At 40.9% G+C, this 24,392-nt stretch overlaps 1 long non-coding RNA gene across 1 annotated transcript in view; it reads right to left on the bottom strand.

The window, feature by feature from the left end:
• Positions 1-24,392, bottom strand: part of LOC140704540 (uncharacterized) — a 52,383-nt gene that overhangs the window by 5,846 nt on the left and 22,145 nt on the right. The gene's annotated exons all lie outside the window — the stretch shown is intronic.

Raw genomic sequence — 24,392 nt, 5'->3', positions numbered from 1 at the left:
AGGAGCGGGAGAGGAGGGGAGGGGGGGCTGCGTGACTGCATTGTGCCGTCCCCGTCAATAAAGCCACTGGAGTCAAAGCTGGCAGCCTCTGCTGTCTGAGATAGCAGCTGATGGTAAATGCGCTGCGGAGGACAGCTAGGGCTGCCCCCCCATGCAGCCCAAACCAAATTTATGTGCGGCCCAAACCAAATTATCATCTTCTAATGTGGCCCAGGGGAGGTGAAAGGTTGGACACCCCTGCTTTAGGTTCTACCGTGTCTCCAGATTTCATATATGTCAGCTCTGTAACAAATAGGGGTGCATGTCAAAGCCCCAGACTGACTTCCAGATCAGATAAGGGGGAGGAGACAGTTGTCTCAGGCAATGGATGCTGATGGGCACAGACAGGCCACATTAAATCCTCCGCACCCCTCAACTGCCCTGCTGCCTTCAGTTCCAGGCAGAGAGTACCATCCCATCGTTTCTTTTGGTGAAAGGCTTCTTGGCTTTTGTACATTAAATGGGGTGGGTGAGTACCATCCTGTCCTTGGGCTCAGCTGATAGAGGTTTTGGACCAATTGTGTGCAGCTCTAATGACAGGTAGGAGACTCGGAGAGAGGCAAAGCCAAGGTCTCCTCATGCCTTCCTGTATAGTAATGTACAGCCCTTCTCAGCCAATGGCAGTTGAGACACATGTGCATCAATAATTTCTTCCAGGCTCTGGGTCCTTTTTTTAAAAGCCAGAAAATTAACAGAGTTGGGGATACTAGGTTGAGTGGTTTCCACCCAGACCCCTTAATAGTCAAGTGTCCTGCTGCTTATATAGTGTTTAAAGCACTCTTTGGGCAGTTTGCAATTTAATTATGCAGGCTACACATTGACCCCTGCCAGCAAGCTGGATACTCAGTTTCCTGACCTCGAAAGGATAGAAGGCTGAGTCAACCTTGAGCTAAGTACTGGAGCTCCTCAGGATCAAACTCTGGTTGTGAGCAGAGTCTTGACTGCAGTACTGCAGTTTAGCCACTCCGCCACGGAGCTCCTACAATAGTAACAATGAGCCTTTGCCTCTCTGCAATTCTCTGCGAGCAGAATTTATGCAGAGGTTCCCCACAGGCATTAAATAAAGTGCTCTCTAAGCCAGGGCCTTTTCACTGGTTAAAATCTTCCTGTAAGGGTTACTCATTGATTAATTCAGCACCAGTCCTAGCAAAAAAAAAAAAAAAAAAAAAAAAACTCCTGTGTTTTGTCCTTGTGTATTCATCTGATTTAGTTGCTTCTTGATGAGTAAGTTGTGTCATTTGTTAATTGCCCTTTGAATAACATCCCTTAATTTTTGCAATTTCTGTTGCTGTGGAAAAACAACGAATTATTTATTTTCTCTTCTCTCCAAAATCTCTCCAATTTTTATAAAGACAGAAAGCAATTATGCTTCTCTGTATGATGGCCCCAAAACATTCTTCTGCTTGAGCCACAGCCCCTCAGTCCCAAAGTACCCTGGAACAGTAATTCTGGTAAGATTTTAAGAATATCTTTAAACTGCCTTTCTCCTTTACTAACAGTGAAAATGTAATAACAATAATAACAACAATAATAACAACAATAACAATAACAATAACAATAACAATAACAACAACAACAACAACAACAATAACAATAATAATAATAATAATAATAATAATAATAATAATAATAATAATAATAATAATAATAATAATAATAATAATAATAATAATAATAATAATAATAATAGTAGTAGTAGTAGTAGTAGTAGTAGTAATAGTAATAATAGTAATAATAGTAATAGTAATAGTAATAGTAATAGTAATAGTAATAGTAATAGTAATAGTAATAGTAATAGTAATAGTAATAAAATAAAATAAAATAAAATAAAATAAAATAAAATGTCTGTTTTTTCATGGATGATACCTAACATATATGTTGCCTGAGGTAGCCACCTCTCTCTCCATGGTAGGGCTAGACTGCTGATGTGGGAGAAATGTAAAGGTATAGGCAAAGTCTAATCTTCTGAGGGCAAAGATAATACATCATTAGAAGGAATTCCTTAAGTGCTGAAATTGGCTTAGTGTCACAAGAGGAACCTGTAACAGCTCCTGGAGATTGCACATTAGTTTGCTTGGTTTTGTGATTAGTCATTGGAACAGAAGTGCAAAGTTCATTTGTAACTGTCGAGCTCAGAAATGAAGATCTACCTGCATCATGTCTCTGGAACTTTAGTGGATTTCAGTTTGTAATGATGGGCAGTCTACAACACATAGTTTGACCGTGAGCAAAACTTGGGAATGTTGAAGTTCTGGGACAATAATTCCAACTTTATAATCTGATATGATTGCTACATGTGCTATTTGGATGCTTCCAGATAAATAATTGCTAGTTGTTCAGACATCGGTCAGTTTTATTGTCTATAATTTTTGGGTTATAACTTAATAAGTTCCTATCAAGAAAATTCCTATCAGATAAATTCCTCACATATACAGGTCTTATCAATATCTTTGCTCTGACAGGGTAGTATGGACAACAACCACAAAAAAACCCTACTTCGTTAGATAATAATGCATGTTGTTGTTGTTTAGTCGTTAAGTCGTGTCCGACTCTTCGTGACCCCATGGACCAGAGCACGCCAGGCCCTCCTGTCTTCCACTGCCTCCCGGAGTTGGGTCAAATTCATGTTGGTTGTTTCGATGGCATTGTCCATCCATCTCGTCCTCTGTCGTCTCCTTCTCCTTTTGTCTTCACACTTTCCCACCATCTGGGTCTTTTCCAAGGAGTCCTCTCTTCTCATGAGATGGCCAAAGTATTGGAGCCTCAGCTTCAGGATCTGTTCCAGTAAGCACTCAGGGTTGATGTCCTTCACAATGAATAGGTTTGTTCTCCTTGCACTCCAGGGGACTCTTAAGAGCCTCCTCTAGCACCACAATTCAAAAGCATCAATTCTTCGTTGGTCAGCTTTCTTTATGGTCCAGCTGTCGCTTCCATACGTCACTACAGAAAAAAATCATAGCTTTGACTATTTGGACTTTTGTCAGCAAGGTGATGTCTCTGCTTTTTAAGATGCTCTCGAGGTTTGTCATCACTTTCTTCCCAAGAAGCAGGCGTCTTTTAATTTTGTGGCTGCTGTCACCATCTGCTGTGATCATGGATATACACATATAATTTACAAATTTTCCAACCAACATTTCTTCCAACCCAAACAGAAGTAGTTTTTTACTGCCACACAGATATGTAGCACAGAAGAATTCATTATGAAAACTACATCTACATATATGTTGAGATACTGGATAATTTGCATGCTGCCATCTGAACAAGAAGAAGGCATGAACTGGAAGCTTAATTCTGCACATAACTTCTTCAAATTAAAATGAGTCAGAGAATTAAAACAATGGAATTGAAGAAGAGCCATAAGCACACGCAGAGAAAAATCACTCCTTATTAATCCTATTTGGTGAATAATTTCACATTTTAGTTGGCATCCTGTGAATATAATTAATCTCTAGTGTTGGTTTTTTATATACAGTACCTGAATGAGAGGGTCAAGCATGACATAGTGAGCAGAGGGACAGGCTAGGACTCGGGAGGCCTGGCTGTGAATCCCCACTCAGCCCTGGAAGCTCATGGTGTGGGATAGAACTGGTAAAGCCACACCTTAAATATTTCACTAACCTTGAAAAGCCTTTTCTTTTTTTTTTGTTCATTGTAAGTCGGTGATGGCACAGTGCAACAATGTGAATTCTAAATGGGGTTTAACAGGTTGATTTGTTCTCTCCGCATTTCTAAATATTACTGGTTGTTGCATGCAATTAGGCAGTTGTGATTCTAGAATTATATTGCTCGTTGAAATTTTATGATCAGCTCATTATCAGCAGGAGCATTAGTTCAGCAACATCCATACTGCTTCTTTCATGATGGCCACCACTTCTACAAACAAACAAACAAAGATGTAGTATCTGACTACCCACTTACGTTGCCACTTACGACCATCTTGTAATGGCTGAGATTCGTAGGGGCCACTCTGGTAGAAGAAAGGCTCAGAGGACTGAACTAATGCTGAACTGATTTCATGAAAAAGGATTTGCTGGCAACAAAACATAAAAAGAAGGGGGAGAGAAAGGCCAGCAAGAGAGAGAGAAAACGGGCCAGCTATTCAGAACAGGAATAAACCCAACAAACCATTCTTTCTTTTTCTTTTTGCCAATCACGACCAATGAAAAGACATGTGTAGCTATTCTTTCTATGTATTCATGAAGGCTTTTGCTGGGATCTAATGGTTGTTGTGGGTTTTTCAGGCTCTTTGGCCGTGTTCTGAAGGCTGTTCTTCCTAACGTTTCGCCAGTCTCTGTGGCCAGAGCAGAGAGTGCTGTCCTCTGAAGATGACGGCCACAGAGACTGGCGAAACGTTAGGAAGAACAACCTTCAGAACATGGCCAAAGAGCCCGAAAAACCCACAACAACTATTCTTTCTATCTTTGCTTATTAGGTTTCTGGGGCTAAGAAGAAAAGATGGGAGAAACAGGAAGGAGAAAACAGGAGGGCTACCAAATGGAAAATCTCAAAATGAGGCAAGGTAATTGCACAATAAAAGCCCCATCAAGAAGCACCTCTGGTTATCCATACAACCTTATGTGCTCGTGCTGCATAATCAGGGCTTGGCTAGATCTTTGATTACGTCTCCAGCTAGTGTATGTGTGTGTGTGTGGGGTGAACGGATAGGGCTCTTCCTTCATGGATTAGCTGGTGTGATAAATTTTTTTAGCTTTTTGACTGCAATGTAGTATCCTTCAACCATATTTTCTTTAAAAAAAACCACAGAGACATAAATGTCTTTTAGTACCTGTCATTTACTCTGTAATCTAGGAAATTCTTCAGTGTAACCCTTCAGGATCCAATTGGATGTCAGTGACAATATTGAGAAATAACTTGAATACATTTTCCTGGAAAGGTGAGTCCAGTATTTTTAGTAGTCAGGGCTGCAGGCTAGAAGCAAGAGGCTTCACAACAGTCCAAATTCTTGCACATGATCTTAATACAGTGGGGTCTTGACTTGAGAACTTAATCCGTATTGGAAGGCGGTTCTCAAGTCAAAAAGTCTGTAAGTCAAGTCTCCATTGACGTACAGTGCATTGAAAACCGATTAATCCCGTAACAGGCCGTTTTTGTTCCATTTTGATTCTTTTCTGGTCTGTAAGTCAAATCTCAGTCTGCAAGTCAAACCTAAATTTTGCGGCCAGAGAAGTCTGTAACTCAAAAAGTCTGTAAGTCAAGCTGTCTGTAAGTCAAGGGTCCACTGTATTTTAACATTCTAACATGCATTATAATATTGTAACATTTAGATAGCAGGCCATGACTTTCCAATTCCAGCAGACATTTAATTTTAATTGGTTATTTTAACTATTCGTTCTATCATTGGCTTTCTAATATTTTTAGTGGAATCAGTTGTATTATTCTTTTGCATTGGTTATTGGTTTGAGATTTTATGATTGTAAACTCTGAGATAGATAGATAGATAGATAGATAGATAGATAGATAGATAGATAGATAGATAGATAGATAGATAGATAGATAGATAGATAGATAGATAGATAGATAGATAGATAGATAGATAGATAGATAGATCTTATTTAATATTCAAAACTACCATTAATGCTTCTAAAAGAATAGCAAATAATGGTTGATGCTTTTTGAAGGCTTCTTCTTTTTAAAAAAGTTTTACACTATTAGCCTATGCAGGTCAGCTGAAAAGTATGTCTCACTGAGTTCAGCAAGACTTACTCTTGGGTAAAACGTGTATAGAACTGCAGCCTTGTTTACAAAAGTAGAACACATTCACCTATAGATTTGTGGGCACAGATAACTGGGATTTTGATACTACATTTTTTTTTCTGTTGTGTAATCAAACTGAAAGCTGAAATCAATATTTTCTTCATACCTGACCTTTCCAGAGAAATTATTTATTGGTGGAGAGCTCTAGAGACAACTCATTCCCAATAGAAAGACTCATCAGCTTGATCGCTCTTTAATTAATCATCTTGCACTGCAACAGTGAACTTTGTTAAGATTGGGAGGCACTAGCATAGGTGTAAAACCGCACCATCAAAATGCAGATCGATGTGCCTGATTGCCAATGTGCAAGAGATTGATAAAGAGGAGATGTGTGGGGACAAAAGGCTCTTAACAGTTTATTACTTTCCTTTCCCTTGTCATGTCTCATCAGCCATCCTAATAGGTCGTAATCCTCCACAAGTAACACAGCTATCACTCCCCTAGGAGTGGGCCATGGTTCAAGGAACGGCTCTCAGGGACCTCTTAGTGCAAATGAGAATGTGCAGTAGCTGGTCTGAGTGCAAGAAATGGACTGTTGACGTATGTTTATTTTTAATAACCATCTACCAATGGTTTCAGGCAGCTGGAAACATATTATCAGAGCCATTATGTGTTGACGTTGTGTCAGGGATAATGTGACACCCTGTCATAAAGTTTTGCTGGGGGGAAGGAGGATATTTGCAAGCTGTAGGCCCAAGCAAAGCAAGTTTTATCTATGTTACTTTTAACTATGCGATTATAATGACATTTAGAGACCCACCCATTTCAACTACCTAAGCAGGTAGCAACCTATTAATTGTCCTATCTTCTTCCTCCCTGTATTAGAGAACTTGAACAAAAGGTCTTATATAGACTTAGACTTGGGCAAGGCTCCAAAAGAAGACCATGCCAAAGTGGAGGGGCAGCCACCGAGCAGGTCTCTCTGTTGCTTTGAATTCATGCATATTAGATGTAAAATGTATCCACCTATTTTCAAAATCTTAGACAATGGGGTACTTTAGCATACGCTGATCATGTACTAATCTATAATTTAAGGCTGCATTGTAACAGGCTGCTCTGTTGAGGTTCTTTGATTTAAAAATGCAGGGAGATAAATTAATTAGGAGGGGTGCCTTTAATAAATACTGTCAGTGTTCTTGCTTATATTATTTTATATATTCTATACATATCTCTATGTGCTTTCCTGCAGACTTTTAATAAAATATCCTGGTTGAACTCGGTTGATTTTAAAACTTGCACTGTCCCATAAGATGGCACCACATTGACTTCTAAAGAAGGTAATAAAAACTGTGTTTGGACTAGAACTCAGAGAAGTTACTTTTTGACTGTATGTCCCAGAATCTCCCATCCAGCATGATAAGTAGACATACTAGCTGGGGGATTCTGGGGGGATGTATTTGCAAGGAGGGAATTTCCCTCAGCTCCAGCTGGGCTTGGCAAGATCAGCCTGGAGGTGAAAAGACCAATTACACTGCAGCCCATCCAAGCAAGCTAGTCCCATTTGGAGCTTTACAGCCCATCCTTGAATTGGCCTTTGATGGCAGTTGGAAGGTAGTGCAGACGAAAGGCTGTTCACTTCTCTCCCAAAATTCTTGTGTTGATCAGCAACAAGGTTCTTTTGTTGATCAGCAAACAATGTCTGCTTCAGATGGGTACAAAGTCGTTTGGGTGTGGAGTTTGTTGTGATTCATCTGTACCTTTAGTTTTCCTAGCACGGTGCAATCTACAAGCCACTGAGCATAACCCATGATTAGAAGGGACAGTATTTTGTTGATCACCAGGGTTTTTTTTTTAGCTCTAATATCTTGATGCCAGCACTTGAACACCTGCTTCACAACTTGGCTGAGCAATGATGATCTTGTACTTTTGGCATTAAATGGCCCAAAGTCAGAAAACAAGTGCCTGCCCACATTATTTTTTAAAGCAGCTGTTCAAACATGTGTATGGTTTGATAGCTGTTCCCCTGCAAATGACTACTTGGTAATCTAATTGTTGCAGTTTTCTAGTATGGAGTGCAGGATCAAGCAAAAAAAAAAAATCTATAATACTAGAGCCCCATGGTGCAGGAGTTAAACTGCATTAACGCAGTCAAGCCTCTGTTCACCATCTGAGTTCAATCCTGACAGGTTCAGGTAGCCGGCTCAAGGTTGACTCAGCCTTCCATCCTTCCAAGGTCAGTAGAAAGAATACCCAGCTGGCTGGGGCAGGGCAAAGTCTTGTTTGCACAATTATGTTGTAAAACACCCAGAGAGTTGTCTAGCACTATGGGGCAGGATATAAGTCAAAACAGCAACAACAGTTTATGGTCTCAAATTGCACCTTCCTCCAACTTGTTCACAATAAAGGTTCCTTTTTAACCTTATCGTCTTATCACATTTGATAAAACCTTGGAATTCCACAAACAGCCAGAGGAAAGGAATAGACCTCCCTGACACTGAATTTAAGAAGGAAACAAAGCTACAGAGAAGTGTGACCCTTTGGTCTTGTTTCTCTGTAGTGCTACGGTTGAAAAACTCTATAGAGCCAAACCGAAAACTGACACAGTTCACCCTTTGCTGTTAATTCTACATTTCGCTTTCAGCCCGGGCTTTTATTGTCTGCTCATAAATGGACTGAGACCACCCATCTGTTTGCAGGAATCTCGGTTTAATTCCATCTTGTGTGAAATAACATGACACAACATGGGAGATGGGAAATGTTTTCTAGAAGTGACTAATACGTATATCAGTTCTTTATTTATTTGGATGAGCAAGGCTACCTGGTTTCAACACAACCTGCTTTATAGTAAAGCAAGCTTATGATCACAGACTTGAAAAGGTAACATTAGGAGGCAAAAGGTGGAATGAAGACCATCAAGAGCAGTAAATATAGTCTGAAGAATTTTTAAGTGTCAATTCTGAAATGCTTGCTTCTTTATAAAACCCTGGATCTATTTAATTTAATGATCAACCCAATCAAATTGAGCCTTTTGCCTTCCTAATCTCTATTGTATTATTGTTGTTGGCTGTAAAAAAAAAAAAACTTTCAATAAATTAATGTCATCTCTAGCAAGCCGTCTCCTTTGAGAATAACCAGGGCTTTGAACTGCTGCTTCTACAGTACCAGGTTGATGTTCAGAGGCATTCCTTTGAGCCTATAGCCTCTTATCTCTGGTTTTGACACCTTAGGCAGCTTGTCACCATCCCTGCCCGCTACTCTTTGGAGCCTGTGTGTTGTCTGGTGGGAGTGAGAGCAGCAGCTTCTTGGAGATTAAATGTCTCCATGCTCACCTTAAGAAATGCCAATCATGCCATGTTGTTTCCACTGATATGCTTGTCACTATATTCGGGGGTGGATGGGGAGGAAAGAAAGAGACAGGTTCCCTGCCTATTACAGCAGTGCCGGCTTAATATGTCTCTATATACAGTACTCAGACAGTGTGCATCCAAAAAGCCAGGTCAGTGGAAGCTACATAGAAGGAGGTATCCAAACAATATTAAATGGACATTATTCTCTCTCTCTTTTATTTTTAATTACACCCCTTGGTATATGGAAACAGCAGTCAATACATTTTCATATGCAAGCCCCAGGAAGGTTATATATCTGACACAATTACGTAGTTTTACATCTCTGGGGATCAATCTAGGTATGTTGAAAGAGAAATTGACTCCTTTATATGCTTCCAGGGAGGTAGCTTCTACCACCAATAAATCAATGTTCTTCCACAGCAAGCTGCACTGTAGTCGACTATCCAAATTATTGGTGGTATTTCCCTTTTTTCTTTACGGCCATTCTATTGGCAAGCATGACACCCTTGTCGTGGGCTAAGAAAAAACTCTAGTACATATATATTGTACTAGAACTATAAACTGGAAGACTTAGCTGGGGGAAATCATGGTTCTTAAATAGTAAGGGCTGGGGGGGGCTGTTGTTTGTTTGATTTATATACCACCCCATTAGTGCAAAAGCACTATTCTGGATCATTTGACAATAAGATAAAAACATATATCGTATTACATGATCAATAGACAGAAGGTAAAAAAAACTGTTGGCTGTTGTTGTTATTGTTTTTAAAGAAATACCCTGTACCGTTTTAGCACTATAATCCTCTTTCAAAAGAAAACCACCAGTAAAAATAGTGCCTGCCTGTCTGAAGATTATGGCAGTCCTGGCCACCACCAGCAGCCCCACCCCCCATTTTTAAAGGAAGGTTTTCTGTAACCCAAAGCATCACTGCAGAGTTATAGTCAGGTTCAGTGGGCCATTATATCGATTCTTCTTAAAAGTAACTTCCCAAATCTTGTTCTAGGGTGTCCTCTCCCTGACACAGACTGCTATCCTCAGTCCCTGACAGGGCTTTAATTCACTTTCTGGCTGTCACAAGTGTAAGAAATTATGCAGATCAGGGTGCTCATGAAGTGGTGAGAGATTTATGCTATCCCTGAGCTCTTGGTCCCTGCCTGCGGACTCTACTATTAGGCAAGAGTTCCATGAATAGTAAATCTGTCCACACATTTTAAAGCCGAAGAGGCAACAGATCTCTACTTACAAGGTTCATGGGTGCTCTCTAGCTTGAATGTAAATGATCAAGCAACCAGAACGGATACGTGCTTGTTTCAGCCGCCAGCAGTTTACTGTGGGGTTCTCACAGTGAGAAGAGGAAAGGGACAAGTGGTTAGATCCTCTGGGTGTGAACTGGTGTTCCACACTGTAGCCAGAAATTAGCTGTTGGAACTATCATGATTGCACATCATGATGTGCAATTTGAGAAACCTAGCCTGGCGTAGTGACAGGTAGATTTAATGTTGTTACTAATTTACTGAAAGTACAGGAAACCTGGCTGTGGGGAAAATAATGCAGATGGCTTGTAACTCCAGGGGACAATGGGAAAGCAAGGAAGCCATATTAATATATTTAGGGCACATTCCTTTACTAGAGTTATTCCAGCAAAGGGTTTTTACAATTTGGCAGAAGACCCAGTACACTTGTGGAATATCAGATATGTCACTGCAGTTACAAATATGTCAATGGTACTCAAAAGTGCTAAACTCTAGACCGAACTCTGCTTCTTCCCTGAAATATCAGCAGAACACAGGCTGGTAGAACAGCTGTGGAACTTCTGGAATGGGGTGGAACAATCCACAGGGAACATTTGGGAGGAGCACTCACTGAGCATGTCTAATAGAGATGATTTTTTTTTTCTGTTACCATAAACAGAAAAACATGAAAGAGGTTCTTACTTTTGCTCACATGCTTGTTCATTGATTCCCGATAGAGAGCTTCTTAAGAGAGAACCTAATGCTTCAGGTCAACAACAGAGAGGAGCCCCAACAGGAGTTTTTATATGTGTGTGTATATATGTTTCCCTCTTTTGTTTACTGTTTCTTGCACCCTTTGTCTGTTAAATCAGTTAGGAAATCTTCCATCTAATAGCATAATGAGGGCTGCTGACAATAGCCAATCAGAATGGCTAGCGGGGAAGGAAAGAGAATTTGAAGTGTAGAAGGGCCTAGATTGGTTGGAACCCGATGGGAGTTTCCATTTCTCAGAGTGCCTTTATATGTATATAAAGTCACCCCGAGGCACTCTTCGACCTGGCAGAGAAGCTTGTCGTCCCACCTCCTGCCAGAAGTGGCTCGGTGATTGCGATCTCCAGAGCAATAGGACGGAAGCACGGACTCCGCAGCATTAGCGCATCATTGAGTGGACCGCATGGGGCCAAACCCTTGTTATCTCCACCTGTGCGGGGGTATTCATATACAAATATCCCCATCTCTAATATATACTTATTGATCTTAGCCTTAGTATTGCCTATTAATAGTATAAGATGCCTGTGTATTCATTGTTTGTAATTTTAAATATCCTCTTTTAATGATGCTAACCATCGTTATATACTCATTGTTTTCAACTTTAAAATTGTCTTTCATTGTTGTAAGTCACCTTGGGTCCTTTTGAAGTGAAAAGGTGGGGTGAAAATATCTTAAATAAAATATTATAAAGAAATACAGTGGTGCCTCGCTTTACGATTGCCCCGAATTATGACAAATCCGCTTTACAATGATCTTTTTGTGATAGCAAAATGATGGTCTAAATGGGGGAATTTTGCTTCGAGATGATCGGTTCCCTGCTTCGGGAACCCATTCTTCGCAAAACGATGATTTTTAAACAGTTGATCGGCAGTTTCAAAATGGCCACCGGGTAACTAAAATAGCTCCCCACTGTGTTTAGGGACGGATTCCCTAAACAGGCAGCGAAAATGGCTGCTGTATGGAGGATCTTCGCTCGTTGGTGAGTTTTAAGCCCATTGGAACACATTGAAATGTTTTCAGTGCATTTCAGTGGGCTTTTTTTTATCGCTTTACGATGTTTTCGCTTAAAGGCGATTTTCCTGGAAAGGATTATCATCGTTAAGTGAGGCACCACTGTACTACAAACCCAGGCAAAGGTAGGACTAGTACCCTTTAAAGTTGTTCTTGATTCTGGATGGGATATTTATCAATTATTTAGCTCTATTCTCTGAAACCTTCCAAGTGAATATGCTTAGGATAGGAACCCTCTTCCTACACTTAAAGTAGAGTAACAAATAATTGCATCATATTTAGAAGCAGCTGTTTAAATGGCTGGCATTAAAGTAGCAAGAAAATGTGGTAGCAATTTATGCCTGGTCATAACAGAAAGCCGCTATTTTGGCTTCATAAAAATGTAGTTACAAAATATTGTAACGTGCAGGCTGCAATGATTTTTACAATCCCTCGTAAAAATAATACTGACGCATTTTGTCGTGATCAGCAACCAGTGTGTTTTCCCAAAGGCTTTGGGACAGAGGAAAGAATCCCCAGCTTTGTTGTTTCTGCAGAAGACGGCATCCTGACACACAAAGCAGCCTCAAATTGCAGGCTACATTCACCCTAATTGCAGGACGGCTCACCTTTAATGTCCTGCCAGAAGACAAATTGGAACATCTCGAGGTGGAACTCCCAGCAAGCCGGGAAAGAGGTTTAAAGTTCTGCACCACATCAAAAATTGCAGATGAGATGGGTGAATTCCCTAGCTTCTCACTAACTGGCCTTAGGAGGCGAACAGATGTGATCTGTGATGCTATACAAAGGATGCTATACAGGCAATTGGCAAGGGGAAATGCATCTTCAACCTCGATTAAATGTACAGGCACATGCATACAAACTCTCTCTCTCTCTCTCTCTCTCTCTCTCTTTCTTTGTGATCTCTATCGATGTCCGCCCCAGCACCACAGAATGTCTTGTCTAGATTGTAAAACCCATTCCAACATTCTGAAATTTGACGACAGGTTTACAAACTCTCATTGGGAAGCAATGTAACAGAAAGGGGAAGATGCAGGGGTGGTATATCTAGCTGTGATCTGGGAGCAAGCCACAGGAGGGCAAACACAGTGTTACTTGCAGTTGTGGTTTTAATACCACTTTCCCTCCAGGGTGGGGCACTTCCTTGAACCTTCTGCACATGCTAATCTGAAGATACCTTGCTTGCCTTAAAAAGATAGGTCATATGTATGGCAAGCAAATATATACTCACTTATACCTGGGCTGCAGAAGGTGGCTCTTGGATTTGAAGACAACTGCAACAACAAGACACTGTTGGATAGACAAAGGAGCCCAGGGTTAAAATTCCTGTTCTGCCATGAAATTTAGTGGACAGCCATGAGCAAGCTGGTCCCTGTCAGCTTAAGGTATCTTATCAGAATGTTGTGGAAGTAAAGTTATTGAGACAGACTGGTGATCTTCAGTCAGAGTCCAAACGAAACTACATAAAACTGAAGGGGAAAAAATCACTTCTGTAGAAAATACTTGTGCCAAACCAAATAATCACTTTTTAAAACATATTTTTCCAGGAAAAAAAATTAAGCAATGGCAAAATTGTATTTCGATTTTTAACATTCAGGTGTTTTTTTTAAAAAAAAAATATTTTTTTTAATATATTGCTGCCTGTTTTCCTGAGAGCTAAGATGTTTCATGGGCAGTGTGACATGGGTTTGGCTTTTCTGGGAGCAAAATTGCCTTATGGTGTTTTTGAAATATTTGTTGTTGTTGTTGTTTTGTATTTTGGGTTTGTTTGGGTTTTTTTGCAAACAGAAGAGTAAAAGCATGAGTGGAGGGCAGCAGTATCTGCAGTCTAAATAGTTATAAGCACGTGCCATTAAGCCAGTTCCAACTTATGATCAGGCAGCTCTTCTTGGGGATAAAGAGTACACAGAAATAGTTGACTATTCTCTCCTTCAGGGGGTTCTCTGAGCTTGCCCAAGGCCACATTGCCTGGCTCTTCCCCTAGGAGGGACAGTTAGGATCAAACTGCAGGTATTCAACACACAGAGCTACCTAGCCGGCTTATCTGGAGTCTTGCCAGGTATCAATCGAAGACCTCATATCACATCTCCCAAAGAGAACCACGGCTCATCCCTCAGTGCTTTCAGAATTCCGCTCACAACGTCTGTGCTCTCCATTTCTTCTCAGTTGAATGAAGCCCAACTTTCTCCTCACGCTGACATAGACACATGTATGACCACATTTACCCATTTTGTCTGACAAAAGGAATGGCCCACTGGATAGGAGACTATTTCTCTAATAAATGTGTTTCAGTCAAAGATTTGCTTTAGGGCAGAGGTTGGGAACCAGCACTCACCAGATGCTGATGGACCACATCTTCTATCATGCCTGACCATTGACAAGTTGTCTGAGGCCATTGGAGGCTGGAGTCCAACATATCTCAAGTTATGGCTGTTCCTTACCCCTGACCTGGGTTTAGGACAAATGCCTTTTTAAACCTGGCTCCCACTGGTGCCCCTCAATCTGTCTCCCATCCATCTTTCCTATGTTAAGGGTATGTTTACTGCACAGCTTTTCATAGACCATCCTAATAAATCCCACTTTCATTTTGCTTGTGTAAGCAATATAGAGCAAGATTTATTAGCACTTTAACCCTTCCATACCATTATCCTGAGACATTGAGGCTAACCAGAAATGCTATGAGAACCTCAACTCAGGCAGTAATTAAACACTTTTTAAAGACGTGCCACAGCTGTCAGAAGAAAAGTAATTTGGCATCACGCCAGCTATCAGCATTATTATGTTGTCAACAGCAGTATTTTCTCTCTTTGTCTTTAGGCCCCTGTTAACTACTCTACCTTCATTAATAACTGTGTTATTTAGAAGTTTCCAGTTGCAAAGAATGAAATTGTTTGTTCTTCTTCCAATAACAAAGATACAGTTAAACTATACTACAACTGGAACATAATGAGGGTTTACTCTTTTTTTCAGTACAACTTGAACTTGTTACAAGTTTTATAATAACCAGGATTGGGGGATTTTTCTGAGAGTCAACATAAATAAACCTGCTTTTTCTGTAAAAAGCTTCACTAAATGGTGAAGGAGGAACAATACCTGGTTCGTGTGCTTATTTGTGTTGGGCCTTATTCTGTTGCCTCGTGCTCTTTTGTGGGCAACAATGAAATAATTGGGAACAGTGTGGGTTTTGAACCATACACCACTGGCTTCTGGAACTGATCAATCTTCCAAGTAATTAAGAAGCAATTCCAAGATGGGTTGGCTTTTCTACATGGAACTCCAACCTATCATTGTAAATTGTTCCCCCACAAATGAACTGTAGCCTTGGGATGGGAGGAGGAGTATTCTGTCCCTGTCTCACTGACCCCCATGAAAGCAAGAAATTTTTCCAGTTTTGATAAGGAAGTTCCTATAAACATGTTGGGAAAATGTAGGCCCATGAAGCACTCTAAAACAAAAGTACAGACAGACAACGGCTTGGCTGGATGCAGTGCCAGTGAAAAGGGGACAACACTGCAGAGTGGTAATCAAAAGCAGGTCTTTCAGAACCCTGGACAGAGCCTGGGGAATAGGCAAAGTATTCCAACAAGAATTGGACCTCAGCCAATGGAGCCCTTTAGGGCAGGGCTTCACCAATGAGACTTGTAAATACCAAAATAAAAAAGGTCGGTCTGTTCCAAATTAGCTCCCCAAAATGATTTACTCCCTTGTGGAAGCCCGGACCACTGATAAGGGGCAGCATTCACAGCTAGAGCCAAGCAGCATAATTTCTGGCCAGATGCCATGGTGGTGTTGGCAAGCTGGCTCTGTGGAATCCAAGGCCTTTGAAATCAAGGGTGCTGCTCCCCTCATTGGAACTTATTTTGAGGGCTGCTATCTCTGTGAGTCCAGTTTGGGAGTCCCAGATCTTGGAATCTCAGGCTCAGAAGGCTGGAGTTCAATGTCACGGCCAAGTCTCAGTGCCTCTGCAGTCTGCATCATTGTTTTCTTTCCTTCTGTGTATCTTATATTATTAAATGTCACAACTGTGGAAGTTCGTTTGGAAGGTAAGAAGGAGACTGTATGATGTATTTCCCTTTTTGTTAATCTTGAACCTGGCTCCTGCGGTTGGGTCGCCAAGAGTTTAGTCTAGACCAGTGTGGAGCTCTATTCAAATGCAGAAGTTCTTCTGCCTTGGGATATCTGCTGGCAGTGGCTGAATTATTCAGTTGCCAGGGTGGCAGGCTCAACCCACTCTTCTCTCAGCATTGGCTTCATCTGCAGTGCTTCACTTTCCCTCACAATTCTGGAGCTGATTAACAAGAGTTCGGTGCTATGGGGTGACATTCAAAGACACCATTGAAACAATGGTTAAATCTGATCCCTGCTTGTAGTGACCTCCTCCATTAAGAAGCTTCTTCCCCTCTATATGGCCTCCATCCTCAGCTCTGTCTCTTGGTCGTAATGACTGAATCTAGCAGTTAAGTTACAAATACAGTAGATCTCCTGAATCAATGAAACTTACATAGATGTTGACTCAAAAAATCCTCACTAATTCAGTAGGCTTACTCTAGTTCCAGTCTGCCACTAAACTTTGGTCACTGAGTGCCAACATGCTGGGGGGGGGAGTGGTGAGTGGATGTTTTCCTATAGTAGGGACAGTATATGGTGTTCCAGATGTACTGGGATCTGTATTGGTGGACTGCTGTTTACACAAACCTTCACCGCTGGCTGTGCAAGCTAAGTGGATGGGAAGTTGTAGGCTGACAACACTTGAAGGGCCTCATGCTCCCTACCACTAATGTGGAAAGAGAGGACATTGGCTTTCAGTCATCTTAGGAAAAAAAACTTCCAAAAAAATCCCCATTGATTGACTATGCACATCTCAGACAAAAACTCTGCACTCCTTACAAAATATCACTGGCATTCTTGTATTCTCTCCATGCTGAAAGAAGAGGAAGGGTACAACGAGAGCAATAGCATGGGGGCTGAGAAGACAAACACTAGATTTTTGGTGCTGCTGGTGAAAGCTTCAGTAAGCCTTTCTTCAATGGGTTGAACATTGAAAGCATACAACATAGAGATAGCTGGAGAGTCAGGGGACTTGGAATAGTCTGGAATCCTAGTTAAGAAGATATGAATGACCAAGATCTGGTTTTCAGCTTTGGCTGTAATGAGATCTAGACTATAGAATGTCTGAAGGCTTTTTGAGACAGACAAGAATAAATAGAAGAAAATAGATCTTTGAATATGAGATGTCACAGAGAAGAGCGCACCTATTTTTCTTTCCCACCCTATGGTCTTCAGGGACAGTTATGGAGCACCATATCAGACAAGACTCTACCTGCAAGCTGAAGGGCTATGCCAAGACACAGATGTCCTACTATATCAGGAAGGAGACCTCACACAGACACCATGGAATGTAGGCAGCTAGAGTTTTGTTCATTGCTTTACTGAACACAAATTAGAAGCATGTTTATATTTCTGTGTGAGTTTGGCTGCTTCTGCAAGAGCAAAGAAATAAAATAATATGGAACAAATGATAATGTGGTGGTGGGGGAAATAAAGCCATGAAACACACAATACACATTCAATCACATGGGGGAAATGAAAGCAATTTAGTAACTATTGTAAGGAAAATTCCCTTAATATCAACTATGAGAAAACCAAAATTATGGTTTTCAACAGAAGACCTCAGGCTCATAAATGGTCAATGGATGGGAGAATATTAGAACAGGTAACTCATTATAAATATTTGGGCATGATGTTCCACCAGTCAGGTTCCTGGGCAGCTCAGATTGACTTTGTAAAACAGAAATTAGAAAAAGCTATGTTATATATACTTAGATTCTATAGAACTAAAGGAGGGCATTTGGTCCCACCCATCTGTGAAATTTACGAAATCAAGCTACTTTTCCAGATCCTGTAGGGCAGTGGTTCTTAACCTTTGTTACTCAGATGCTTTTGAACTGCAACTCCCAGAAACACCAGCCAGCACAGCTGGTGGTGAAGGCTTCTGGGAGTTGCAGTCCAAAACTCCTGAGTAACCCAAGGTTAAGAACCAGTGCTGTAGGGCACTGAAATATGGGGAACTGCAAACCTAACCTCCCTAGAAGTAATCCAAAATAAATTTGCTTGATTACTCCTGGCAGTCCCCCCTTCAACCCCCTCAGCAATTCTTAGATTAGAACTGGTACTAATATCAATAATGACATTAGTCTATAAGTTAATAATTAATTACTAGCTGAAAATTTTCTTCATCACTCAGTCAGAATTTTTAATAGCATCAAATGGGGAGATGAATTTTGGATCGTGGAAACTTTTTGCACTGCAACTAGTTGCTAAACTCGGATTCTCTGAAGAGTATTTGAGACACCTTGGCCCTCCCGCTGCAAAACATTTACTGAAACAGTGATTGTCTGACCACTGGGTTCAAACTGATTTAGGTTTGTTAAGCACCCTAAAAATGGCCCCTTTATATAAGAACATTTTACCCTTGCCTTTAATTCTTCCATCTTATTTTGCTGATTTAATGAGTTTTGATTATAGAAAAGCTTTTACTTGGGCACGTTTTGATATGTTACCATTAGCCTATTTATTTATTTATTTATTTATTTATTTATTTATTTATTTATTTATTTATTTATTTATTTATTTATTTATTTATTTATTTATTTATTTATTTATTTATTTATACCCCGCCCATCTGGTCTAAAAGACCACTCTAGGCGGCTTATTATTAGGACAATATACACAAATTCCATATCACTAGAGTTTGCTCTTGTGATCAAAAATCAGTGGAGAATTTGGCACATGTAGTGCTCTACTGTCCACTATTAGAGACCTATTGCAAAATACTTCTCAACCCTATTTTGCAAAAATATTCTAGTAATTCTGAACAAGAAAAGCTCAAGATTCTGGTTTCCGACAGAGACAAATTTGTCACTTTCCGAATGGCACAGTTTATCTCTACATTGTTAAAAATGAAATCTGTATCCCTCACCTCTCTCAATTAAGTTAATACTTAAGTAAATGTATCTTTGGGGTTATTCCCCTCGCGATAAGTGCTTGCCACTGGCATTGGCTAACGTCTTCCATCTGTGTTTAGCCTCTCCTTAGATGTTAAAACTTTGTGCCGTAATAGAAATCAACTTGATTTGATTCTAAATGGCTTTTAATATTGTATTGTACTATATTGAAATGGACTATATAATATTGTTTATATTGTTTTATCTTATGTATGTTGCAATGGCCTGTGTGCCATGCAATAAACTTATTTTGCTTGCTTGCTTGCTCGCTTTACTGCCTCAGATTGGGATTGGTTTTATTAAAACAAAATGGAGTGCCAACAGCAAAAGAGGTGGCTCAGCAGTAAAAGCCAACTGCAAATAGTTCCAATCTGCTTGACTTAAATAAGCAAGCACAACTTGGCAGAGCCATGTAATTGAAAACAATTGTGAGAGGGTTTGCTTTGGAGAGCTGTGCCATCCTTGATTAAATAACACATTTCTTGGTACATGCTGCTTGTAAGCAATGGAAACAATTGTTGGCTCCAAAGCATGTGCAAACAGTTGGCTTGCCGCAATGCATGTAATTCGGTAGTTTCATCTCTGTGTTCTGACCCATTGTGTTAATCCCCAAGAATGAGAGGAACAAGCCAAGCAAGTGGTGGATCGATCTCTGTGCATAAGAGACTATAAGCATGCTATCATTTCCAAGATCTCTTTTCTGCTTCAGAATGAAATTGGTCCTTCCAATCTCATTCTGAGGGTCCTTCATACTTTTCACTTTCAGGGAATACTTCCTGAATCAACTTGTCCAGCAGGAAATCCTGGAGTGCCTGCTGTTCTACCAATGGGTATGTCAGCATGGGGACAGAATCCCAAAGGAGGTGGATGTTTGCATGTAGTATTCTCATTCCCTAACCTGAGCCAGGTTTGCTCCATCAGCTTTTTAGCTGGGAGGGCGGTGGGGGGGGGACAACTGAGGGAGTACATCCTGGGGAAAGGAGGAATAGCCTGGCAGAGTCCACAGGGCCAGATTGGGAGGCCTGGAGGAGCACCATTCAGCCATAGGCTAGACATTCCCCATCTGCGCTATGCAAAGAAGCCTTCAAATCTGAAAGGCGGGGGGCACTGCAGATATGAATTGCCCTGGCATCTATGGACAGCTGCTCTCACTGGGTGGTAAACTACCCAGCTGCTGTTCACATCTTCTTCATTGACTCCACTGACCCACTTGATATATTTATTTTATTTGTTTCTATATATGCCTCATTAAAAAAAAGGAATTGAATGTGGCTTACTGAAAGGCATGAAAAATGAACAAACAATCAAACCAGACTAAGAAAATAATTTAACCCTGGGGCGGGGGAGGGGGAAAGAACATCATAAGCCTATTATTAAGCCCCCAAAATTGCAAAGAATAAGAGTAAGAAGGGGGGGGGGGACCAGCCACAACACACTCATCAAGAAAGGACAGGGGGAAATATATATATATTCAGTGCAAGTCCCTCCTAATCATCCTGAGGGGGTGCTGCTTCCACATCTTTTCTCCCACCAGCCTAGCACAGGAAACCCTTACTCTTATTTCCACCGGAAAATAAGACTGGGGATTTCCTTGCTCTGCACTGAAAAAAAAAAGACAGTCTTTCTCCAGCACAGAGCAGCTTTTTATCTGCAGTCAGGATTTTAAAATATATTAATGTTTAAGTGCTCTTTAAAGCCATTTAAAGCTGTCTTAGGTCCTCTTGGGGAAAAAGGCAGGGTATGCATAAAATAAAATAAAAGATCTTTACATTCTCATTTGGAACTGTAAGGTAAAGATATGGGAATTGGATAAATGTTTTAGAAGTCTACTTCTGTGGCTTCCATCTACATGGAACTGAGCCGTGGTGTGGATATCTGAGAGCTATCAGAGAGTTACTTCCTCCCAAGCGGACCTGCATAGAATGTGCTCTGTTTTGTACATTTGGGGGGAAAATATCCACATTGGTCAGGATTATATCACTTCTTTGACTCCATCTCGGCCCCATCTGCTCTATTCTTGTTGCTCCTCGCTGTGCCCTGCTAAGTACTAGAACGTGGCCTCACCAAGTCTTTTCAGCAACTGGAATTCATCCTGTAACTGAAATAATTTTCCCTTATTTTACTCAAACGCCTAAAATAGGTGTGGGCAACAGCTCCCCAGAGAGCTCCACCCACTCCCAAATATTTAAGAATTTTTTATGGTCCAGGAAGCCCCCTCCATATCCTGCAAACAATGTATTTGTTTAAAAACTGGTGATCAGAGAGCACCCTGTGGGTTTTATGTGGAATGTGTGTGAAAACATATTTTTTAAAAAAAAAATGTTTCAGAGGGTCATAGCATGAGTGCATCCCTCCAGGGCTGTAGGGGTGGTCATGCAGAGCCCTGGATTTCTGGAGGTTGCCCATTCCGTGCCCCAAACCATATAATGTTGGGGCTTGATGAATCTCAATAGAGAGGGCACTTCACAGGATCAGTACTACTGATTTTTTTAAAAAAAGGTTTTTATCCTTGTGGCTTCTTCTTGAGCCTCAGACAGCATGGAGGGAAGGGAGGGGGTCCCAATGATGAAGAGGGCATGCAGGAAGGAACATGTGAAATAAGGTGGCCCTTCAAGTAACTGTACCACAGCCTTGTCCTCCTATGTGGACAGAAGAGATAAAGTTTCCTCCTCTAGATGATCCTGGCTGAGCAATGAGGCCCCGTCTCCCAGGTGAGGTCTATCCCTCAGTCCTGACTTCTTTCCTGGCCATACCCCCTGGTTGGTCCTTTGGTTCTGACTCATTCCTCACTGACAGCCTTGTCCCATGGCTGTTGGCTCTTAGGTTCTGCCCCCTCCCCTCGTACTACTGCCCACCAACCCAGTCTTGATGCAGAAATATGACGAGCAGCCACTCCTGCTAATGACTATCCTAGCTTGTCCAAAGGCTTTCATAGTTTAATTATGGCCAGTGAGTTCCTTGTTGCAGGCTCTTCTGCCTCAGGTGCATTGTGCAGAAATCAGGGACTATCTGTTGCCTCTCAGATTTTACCACATTCAGTACTTACCTATGTACTGTATATCCTTGGCAGGGCCATATTTTGCTAACAGGGGCCAAGGATCAGAGGTTGTCCCTTTCTTGCTTCCTAGAAGGTATTTAGACTGCCAGATGAATGGCAGCAATAGAATAGCATCCTTCACCATGAAACTTGAGAGCAACAGGCTAATTTGAGGAGACAAAACAGGGCATGTTGCGCGCACACCTCTGCCACTGAAGAGAGGGGAATGGCTAGGAGGCTGATAAAGGACAAACATGGGTGTAAACACAGCTGAGAGCAGGGTGGTTGTGGACGTGGAAACCCATGTCTCCACATCTGTTCCAAACCAAACCTGCATATTCCTGACCTAAAGAGGATAGGGCCCATACTAAAGTAGAACACAAGAGGGGGGGCTTAAAAATGCCTTCTTCAGTGCCTTTGCTTTGTATGGCAGTAACAACAGATGGGCTCGAGGTAAATCTGTTCACTACAGGCTTGTACCGGGAGTAGAAATCAGTCAGAATGCTATGGAAGATGAACACATGCAATGCATACCATAAACTGCACTTAAGAACAGGGAGACTTCTAACATTGCCTACAAAAGGCATCCACTTATGGTAGCCAGTGCCACTTAAAGCACCAAGTGGCAGCAAGGGCCGCTTAGTAAGCAGAGGTAAATTCAGTTGTCCGGTGTTGTATTCACATTCTCTTAGTATGCAGTGTTGGCCCATAACTGGTCTGTTCCTACTTAGCTGTGCCTGCATCTCCTCTTGTGTTCTGACTGAATCTACCAGTTTCAGAAATCAGTCTGACTGCTGCATTTTGGACCTGCTGAAGTTTCTATACAACCTCATGTAAAGAGTATTATTGTAGTCCATTTCTGAGATTACCAATGTGTGAACCACACACTGGCACCTAAAATAGGCACAGAGAAGACTATGCAAATTCCATCCTATGACTCCAAGAAATTTGGGGGGGGGGGAGGAGAGGGAGCAAGCAGGGGGAGGCAAAGTGATCATGAATTCCTATTCTCTGGTCTCGCTGAAAATGTGGTTCACAGACTGATTTCTGAAACTGGTATCAGTGAACCACCATATTGATGGCATTGGTGCAGGGTTATGTGGGGTTCTAAGTTTTATTCTGTAAACTGCTCAGAGCAGTGCTCCACTAAAGAGGCAATATATACATCAAATAAGTTAATAAAGAAAGAAATTGGCCATCCCTAGGCTAGGTTGAAATGCTGCTTAAAATAAGCTCATCGTTTTGTTCTGCAAAGTCTATCTCCGCAATTTACACAAATCAAAGAGCATATTTATTATTTCTTTTAATCGTGGCTAGTGCTATGGCAGGTCTTTCTTCATCCCTCCCAAACTGAACATATCATCTCCTTGATCTCTTTAAAAGAGAAGCTTCACCCATGACAGAGAATTAATTTGCTTCTCAGAGCCAAAATCAAGGTTTGCAGACATAACTGTCCTTACAGTGAAAATTAATACTTGCCTGGAACAGAGTATCCAGCAGATCTAATTCATTTGTTCTGAATACATTTGTGAACTAGTTGTTATGAAAAAGACAAACTTAATGTTAGTGATTATTGGAGATAGAGCTGTCATATAATGTTCCACATGACTGCCAGATTTATGCTGAGTGGCTTGAATAGCAAAAGGGGGAAATATAAGACTATTTTTTAAAGGAACCTATGATTTTTCATCTAGGGAGAAATACTTTTTTTTCCTCAAGCAGCATGGTGAAGAAAATCATGACAAAACTGAAAATACGAGGTTGAAAATCTTTGTGGCATAAGCAGTGAGGAAACCAATCCTTTTCCCTGCCTGAAGCTCATTTGCATACCTAGAAACTGTAAGTCTGATGTTCAATGGATTGCTGCTGGGTGTTCTATATTGGCAATACGGGGGGGGGAGGGGAGGATCCATCAAAGAATGCTCTTGTCTTAAACTATGCGCTATGTTCAATACATTGCATGTTGTTTAAGATCCCTGTTTTCTTTCCACTAAAGTGAGCCTGTGTAATCCTAAAATAGATTGGGGCTATTAGAATAGGAGAACACTTGGGGGGAGAACACTTCTGAAGGGTGCCAAGACTATTTCCTGGCTTTTTGCCTGTCTCTATTTATTTATTTATTTATTTATTTATTTGTTTGTTTGTTTGTTTGTTTGTTTGTTTGTTTGTTTGTTTGTTTGTTTCATTTTATTTTATTTTATTTTATTTTATTTATATCCCGCCTATCTGGTTGGGTCA

This window comes from Pogona vitticeps, chromosome 2 (assembly GCF_051106095.1).
Source record: "Pogona vitticeps strain Pit_001003342236 chromosome 2, PviZW2.1, whole genome shotgun sequence".
NCBI lineage: Eukaryota > Metazoa > Chordata > Lepidosauria > Squamata > Agamidae > Pogona > Pogona vitticeps.
This window is presented reverse-complemented; position numbering and strand designations above follow the sequence as displayed.